At 39.0% G+C, this 7,990-nt stretch overlaps 1 protein-coding gene across 1 annotated transcript in view; it reads left to right on the top strand.

The window, feature by feature from the left end:
* Positions 1 to 2,391: 2,391 nt before the first annotated feature.
* srrm3 (serine/arginine repetitive matrix 3) overlaps positions 2,392 to 7,990 on the top strand; it is a 109,315-nt gene continuing 103,716 nt past the window's right edge. The window contains exon 1 of the mRNA XM_017412595.3: positions 2,392 to 2,557. The gene's annotated coding sequence lies outside the window, so the exon portion shown is untranslated. The remainder of the gene's footprint in view (positions 2,558 to 7,990) is intronic.

The raw sequence follows: 7,990 nt of genomic DNA, 5'->3' as shown, positions 1-7,990 counted from the left end.
ATGAAGTTTGGCATTTCTTGGTTCTTTGGTCTTTTTTACTTTTACTACAAGCAGCACTGTACGGCTATATTCACTGAGCTCTCCAAGGCTTTTTGACCCAGTGGATCCTACTTTACTAAAGCAAAAACATATAAGTACCAGACCGTCGCAACACACCGTTGTCTGGTTTGGAAATGATCTCTCAAGCACATTTAAAATGTGTGACAACAGAAGGCATCTCTTCTAGCCTCTGTGTAGCCAGAGGGCCACTTTTATTCCTTTTATGTATAAACAATATTGATCAAAAAGTGTCGAACATCAGTTTTAATTTTCTCTGCAGATAATACCGTGATGTCCTCGGCTGCATCCACACCAGCTCCAACAATCTTTTATTACTGTTCAGCTCAATTTGTGCAATTTGAAACTAGTTTTAAATGCTAAAATAAATGAATAAATAAAAGGTGTTTTGCTTGAAGGTATGCATATTGAGTCTTTAGACTAAAATCATCTTATGTTGAGAGTATGCGTTGGGAATGACTCTAAGCTACTACCACTTAAAAATTTTAGCTCAATATCTGTAAAATTGACCGAGTTATAGCTGAATTTGTGTTGGATAATGCTTCTTAGCTTTGGTCGCCATCTTGAATTGAGTTGAGTCCAAATGTTAATCAGTTGAAGATCTACACCCAGTGGTTATTTCCTGAAAGTTGTATTAAAAGTTGTCCAGTTGTTCATGAGATAATTTGCTAACAGACACAGTCGGCTATCACAGACTTGTGTTGTTCTCCAGCTCTAGGTTAAAGGTCTTGGCTCTTCCATCTGTCTCAGATTGAGTTAATGTCTGACTGAAATACTGATGGATTTTTATTGATTATTCTCTGGTAATCCTTGTAAAAATATGAAGCTAAAACTTGGTTTCTTTTTAGAATCAGTCTTGTTTTTTGGGAAAAAAGACTTTAATTTGCTAATTTGATGATTTTGTAACACCTACATGCTCCTGATGCACTCAGCCATGGAGCTCCAAGGTTTGTTACGAACCTTAAAACTGATATTCAGATATTCTCGTGTTTGTCCTTTCTCTGATTAAACCATCGGTATGTTCTTATTTACAAAGCTGTTCTTGGCCTTCTCCCGTCAGATCTACAAAAGTGCAGGAGGTTATTGTGTTTCTCCACGACTTGTTACTGTAACGCGAGCTCATACTGAAGTTTTTAAATATTCTGCCCTTATTCTTGGAATCAGCAGGAAAAAAAACAGCTGAATTTGAAAAATCGTGTTTCAATGAATGAATTTAAACACATTTTATACATTTTACATGATCTCTGTCACTGAATGAAGACTAATGCACACTTATTTTTAGTTTTTAATGTTTAAACTTGCAATATCCTTATACGTTATGTGTTATATGTTAACTTTTTGTGTTTTATTTTTGTGCAACTCCCTGTCTTGGCCATGGCGCTCTTTTGTTTAGGTATTACCTATATTTATGTTTTTCATTCATCCAGTTTTACAAATCACCATTAATCTACAGATGCAAAAGTCTAACAAACCTCTTCAAAATGACATACAACTGAGTGAAAACAGAGCAGGAAGAAAAATAATTATCTAACCTGCCCCCATGAGTTCATCTCATCTTATTACTTTGTTTCTTTATAAATTTTTTCAAATTGATTACCAGGTTTTTTTTTTTATGTCATCGTTCAGGTCACTCCATAATTTGAACTGTACTGAGATACATGTCTGCTGTAGTGTAGTTTATGCAAATGAACTTTAAAAACCAAATTTCCTCCTAAAATCTCCATTGTTGTATCCCAATACAACAAACATCTGTAAATTATTTGGTAACAATTTCTTTTTAGCTTTACACAAAACTAATAGAGGTTTCAAATCAGCTAAATCTTTAAATTTCAATACTTTTACTTTGTAAACAGACTGTTAGTATGCTTTTTAATGTCTACTTTATGTAAGATTCTTATAGCTTTTTGTTAAACAAAGGTTTATTTTGTCTCATAAGCATTGCACCAAACCTCTATGCAATAACTCCAATATGGATATGTAAGTGAACAATACAGAATATGAAGTGCTGAAAAATCTAAAACACTCATTTAAAACTGCAACATGTGAGGTTTCCAGTTAAGTTTATTAGACACTTAACAAATGTCATTATTACATAAAATAAGAAGTTTTGAATGTCAAGGGTCTTTCCTGGTTAAAATAAAATAAAATTAAACCAATTTTTCACTCATATAACCAAATTGTCGTTATAGTTTTCCCGGTTAGACAGAAGGGGGAGTGGGGGGACAGCTCAATGTCACCTTTGCGCTGCAGTACCCCCTCCGACTGGACAGAGGGCGCTGTGACGCAGGCCGGCTCCAGCAGCGCCGTACAGGGCTTTTTGTTCCCAGAGCTCCTCGGTGAGCTGTCCACTTCAGCACCACAATCCGAGCGGAGGCAGCGAGACACGGCTCACCATCAGCACCAGCGCTGGCCCCACTCCCGCAGCCTGAATTCGCCGCGAAATCCGCGCCGATATCCACCAGAAACACCGACCGCAGCGAGGCGGAGGTCCGCGGGGAAGGTAAGACTTTCCGAAGAAGCTGAAATCGGATGAAGTTGGAGCGGAATAACGGGCACCCTTCCCTTCCTGGTTCATAAATAGTGGATCGCAGCGCTAAAGCGGTGTTTACGTTCCCGTTGCGACGCATATATTCTTCTTATGGTTGTTACCAGAGACTAAAAGACAGAGGCTTCGATGCGGTACGAGGACCGTGTGTGAGCCAGTGAATTTGCTCGGCTTTTCTAAGTCGTAGGTTTCCGCCTGTCAGTTCAGGGTGGACCGCTGCCTTTTCCTGCTGCTCTGACTTAGCTGCGGGACATTTCATATCTCCGCAGCATTTGGTTGTTTTTCAGGCTCCTGGTGTCTCGTCAGACCGCCTTCACTTGATGTACACAACGTGTTAGGCTGTGGAAATGAGCAGGGCTTAAAGGCTGCCAGTTTCTACACATTTAAACGCGTTTCTCCAGCTTTGATTGAATAAATGTTTGGATTCATTCTTATTATATCGAGGTGGGCACTTTTTGAGTGGACACTGAAGTTGCCTCTCTTTGTTGTCATGTCGGTGAAGCGCAAAGGTTTTATTATTTAGTAAGAAACTTAGTCTGTTTCTACTGATTTGACCTGCTATGTGTGTCTATTTTTGGTTAAATAAATGTTGAATTTGTAGCTGAAGCAGCTGGAATGGTTCACTTGGTTTCCTTTTACTCTTGCACTCGTTTTTACTTCATCTTTAAATGCTTGTAAATATTTAATGAAGCCCAAAGCTGCAGGCTGGGGGGGAAATGTTTAAAGATTGAAGTATGTTAAAACTACAAACATTTGTTTTGTTATTTGAACATTTTGCTTGTGAGGGTTTGTTTACCTTTTCCAGGTGATGTCAAATTGACTTGTGAAAAAAAAAACAAATATTCTGATAATTGTAAAAGAAAAATCCAATATTGTATTTGAGTGTTATCAGACAGCAAACAAAGAACAATTGGTGGGATTTTTCTTCTTATCCAAAAATCCAGAATACTTTATATAGATTAGTAGTTTAGGTCAGAAATGCCAAAGACGTTTTTGAGGTTATTTTGAGCAAAATGTTTTTGTTAATGGTTTTTTTCAATTTTCAAAATATCACCTGGTTAATTCCAGATTTCAGCCAGATTTCCATTAACTGATTAACTTTAAGTTTGGAAGCAGACTTTAATTATCTGTTTAATTTTAGGTTTAAAACAAACTTAATTTAACTAGATAACATCAGATTAAACCAGATTTTAGTTAACTAGTTAACTTCAGGTTTGAAGTAGATTTCCATTAACTGATTAACTTCTGTTTTCAAACAGACTTTAATTACCTGGTTAACTTTAGGTTCAAAACAGATTTCAGTTAACTGGATAACATCAGAATAAACAAGATTTTAGCTAGTTGGGTAACTTCTGGTTTAAAGAATTTAGTTAGCTGGTTAATTTCAGGTTTAAATCATATTTCAGGTACTGGTTAACTTCATATTTAATCCAGACTTCTGTCAACTTTAGGTTTTAAGCAGATTTCCAATACCTGGTTAACTTCAGTTTTGAAGCAGGCTTTATTACCTGGTTAACTTTAGGTTTAAAAAGACTCTAGTCAACTGGGTAACTTCAGGTTTTAACCAGACCTTACTTAGCTGGGTAACTTCACATTTTACCCAGATTTCAGTTAGCAAGTTTGCTCTGGGTTCAGACCAGACTTTAGTTAACCAGTTAAACCAGATTTCAATTACCTGGTTAACTTTGGGTTTCACCAGACTTCTGACTCCAGACTTTAGGTAACGGGAATCTGAGCTTTAGGTTTTGATGTTGTTGAAGAGTTCACAGACAAACAAAGGAATAAAGAAGACAAACATCAGCCGCTGCCTTAACTACCGGTGGCTCATGTTGCTGCAGATGACATTATGTATGCAGCTGCATGCACAACATTCCCAAAGCCGTCTGCAGTTCATGTCCACATACTAAATCCAGTTACTGGCTTCCTCTGCATGAATCAGTAATCAGAGCTCAGTTTGTGGCACGCTGCTCAGCAGAAAAGGGAAACTCAGCAGGAGCTGTGTCAGTAGGTGGGACAGTGACAGCGCTGACCTGATACTCTTCAGCACCACTGTGCCACTCGGGCCAGGCCTGAAGTACGGAGTGTATCTTTAAATGCAGCCTTCCATTTTGTCACAGTGCTGCCGTTGGCGAGATAGGGCCAGGTGAGGTAAGAGGCTGATAGAGGGATTAGCCTGCATTAGGATGTGGCTGCTCGTGGAGGAGCGAGAGGAATGCCCATCACTCGCACTTTATCTTCCGCTGCCGTCTGTCTCCCAGCCGCTCCTTGTCCTCAAAGCATCTGCCTCCTGCCTGCTTTATGTTCACATTGTTCCTAGATGAGCAGTGATAACACCCCCCCACCCTCTCTTCCCCTTTCCCCACACCATCCCAGCACTCTGCAGCATCTCAGTGATTCTCCAGGCTGTCCCTCCTCGCCACATGCAGCCACTGTCAGTGCACAAATACACACTCTCACACACACGCACACACACACCGCTCCTCCTCCTGCCCTAATTCCTCTCACTTCAGAGCAGTTGAAGGGCGACGCCCCGAGGGTGGGAGGGGGCACAGAGGGTGTCCAGCTGAACAGACAGCAGAGGGAGGACGTAAAGGCAGCTGCGGAGTGTTCACTCACAATTATGAAACATTATCTCACAGTTTGGACTGATATTTTGTTTCTTTTTATCCTGAAAAGATCTGCAGCATTACAGCGCAGCAGGCGTGTCTCTGCTTATTCAAAGAAAGCTGTCTGAGTCAGAGTTTAATGAGGGAAGAAAATCAACATGAAAAATTACTTTCTGCTCTTCGGTGAAACAGCGGTTCAGCCAGTTGGTTCTGTCAAGTCAGTTTGGGCTCCCGTCTCAGACAAGAAGTCCTATAAAACTGCAGGTTTGTTTATTTTGGATGCACACCTTTTCCAATAAGCAACAACCTTTATCTTAACCATTTGTTGCACAGACATTTTAACATTTTCCACTTTCTGAAACTGTTTAAAAGCAGTTTGATAGGCTGCCACTCAACTCTGAATTTGTTATGTACTTTGTCACTTTGTGTTTGGCTGTTATGATAATGATGTTCTATAAATGATTTCTGTAGATGAGTAACCAAAAGGGGGAAAATGGAGGCGTCTAAATAAATTCTGGTCAGGTTGACTTTTTATTGTCAGTACAAAGATGCATAAAATTAACAAATTAAGCGCACACAGCTGAAATAAAAACAAGGTAATGTAGGTCGTACAGTTGATCAAGGAAGTTTATGCAAATGTAAAAATGTGTAAAATTTAGGTTTTAATTTGATCACTTTCTAAAATCCTCACAGTATTGTGCTTCCTTCCTACGGGAGACAAACTCCACACCCCCCACCCTGTGTGAGACAAGTTTTATGGCTTTAGCTGCATCAGCCTTTGAACAGTTTCCAAAACATGTTCTTTCTTTCTTTCTTTCTTTCTTTCTTTCTTTCTTTCTTTCTTTCTTTCTTTCTTTCTTTCTTTCTTTCTTTCTTTCTTTCTTTCTTTCGTTGCTTGGCTCTGTAAAAATAGGGGAAACGTCAAATTAACTTGTGATAAACCTTGACTTCTGACTGTTTGCCAAACTGTTGGAAACTTCAGACAGCTCAGACATTAGACTGGGTTACATTATCACTCTTAAGTTACACGTTCTGTGGTCAAAATCTTCAAGAATCATGAAAAAAAAAAAATATATCAAAAGTCCAACTTTTATGCCACCCCTTTAAACTTTGAATTGTGTTTCTACTGGGAACTATGCTATAAAGCTCCAAATAGGGCTGGATTTTCCCACTTGTTTGCAGATTTTTGCAAATTCTGTCTATGCCCTACGATGTACCAAAAGTCATCCTTTTTTCCAAAGCTGCAGGAGGAGTAGCAAATCAAATCTTGTGGCGGAAACAGAGGAATAACAACCAAATAGTAATAGGGGTTAGTTTGTAACCTGAACTGTCTGACATGAAATCAGTGCAAACTTCACAGGTTAAGACATTTCCACTGTTTTAGTCAGAAACCATGGTTCTGCAGTGTTTTAAGCCCCTGTGTTTTGGGCGGGACTGTGCTGCGGAACTTAAGCAGACGTACTAGCCCCCCGCTCTTCCCATGATAAATCTGATCCATTTTTATCCTCTGTCTCCTACTTTCTGCCTGATCCTCTGAGGAGTTTGTGTTTGATACTTTTATCCCGTTTCTCACAGTGTTGCAGTGGAGCACATTGATCATCATGTGTACTTTTCTTTTGTTTTGTGCAATTCAAACACAGCTCTCTGTGGGAGCTTGTGTTTTATTTATTTTTTTTATTTCGTTCTGCTGCGCTGTGAGGTACTGAATCCGCAGCAGCTATTGGAGGGAGTCTGACTCATTTTGATATCAACTCAGGTTCTGAATCTTCTGGGTGGGGCTGGAGATGCCATCGTTGATGAATTGTTTAGAGCTCTTTCTCCCATCAGTAGGGTTTGGATCAAGTTTTATTTTAATACACACACACACCCACCCCCATCACACTGCCCATCCCACGGTATTAAAACAAATCTGTTAATCAACCAACCCTACTTCTCTCTCCGCTCTAGATGTCTTTTTATAGTCTAATGGTTTATTAAAGCAATTGGTAGTTAGGTAATCCAGATTATGGGTAGCAGGCCTGCAACCCTTCATATAGTCCGTGTGTGTGTGTGTTTGAGAGCCAGACAGAGAGACAGGGAGTGAATTAATTGTAGCCTTCTGCACCCTTTCTATAAAATATCTTAATCAAGATTACTTTTGAAAAATACCATGTATGGAAATGCTTCCTTTCCCTCATCAGAGTGATGTTACAGATTACATTTCATTACAGATTACATTACATTACCTGGTGATTGTTTCTTTTGACGTTTCAAAGTCTCAAATCAAAATGTGAAATAGGAGCATTTGATTAAACCTCTTAAACCTACATCATTTTGAGTTATTCCTTGGCTGCTGTTTTATATAGAGACTTTCATGTCACATGACAGAAAGTGCGAGCCATACGGAAATGTTCACCAGTAATCATGAAGAATTTATGTATTAAATAGATTTGATGTATTAGGTTAATGTACTTTCAGGCTCAAACTAAGTCATTCATAAATAGGAAAAAAGAAAGAAAGTGAATCAACCGATCTGCAAATCTTAGGTCTTGTCTACATTGAAATGCAGCGTCTTCAAAACAGTCTTTTTATTTGTCGTTTCTAAAAACTTCCTTTAAACACAACACCATTTTAGAAATGTCTTAATATACATGGAAACACCTAAAATGCTGTAGTAACTATGCCAGGCCTGTAGGTGGAGCTGTAACGCTGCCATAAAAAACAGGAAACAACAACAAGAAAAAGAGGACGGCCTTGTGTCGAAAATTAGATCAGAGGTGGAGCTACGACATCATTTTTACAA

Source organism: Kryptolebias marmoratus, linkage group LG13, assembly GCF_001649575.2.
Source record: "Kryptolebias marmoratus isolate JLee-2015 linkage group LG13, ASM164957v2, whole genome shotgun sequence".
NCBI classification, from domain to species: domain Eukaryota; kingdom Metazoa; phylum Chordata; class Actinopteri; order Cyprinodontiformes; family Rivulidae; genus Kryptolebias; species Kryptolebias marmoratus.
This window is presented reverse-complemented; position numbering and strand designations above follow the sequence as displayed.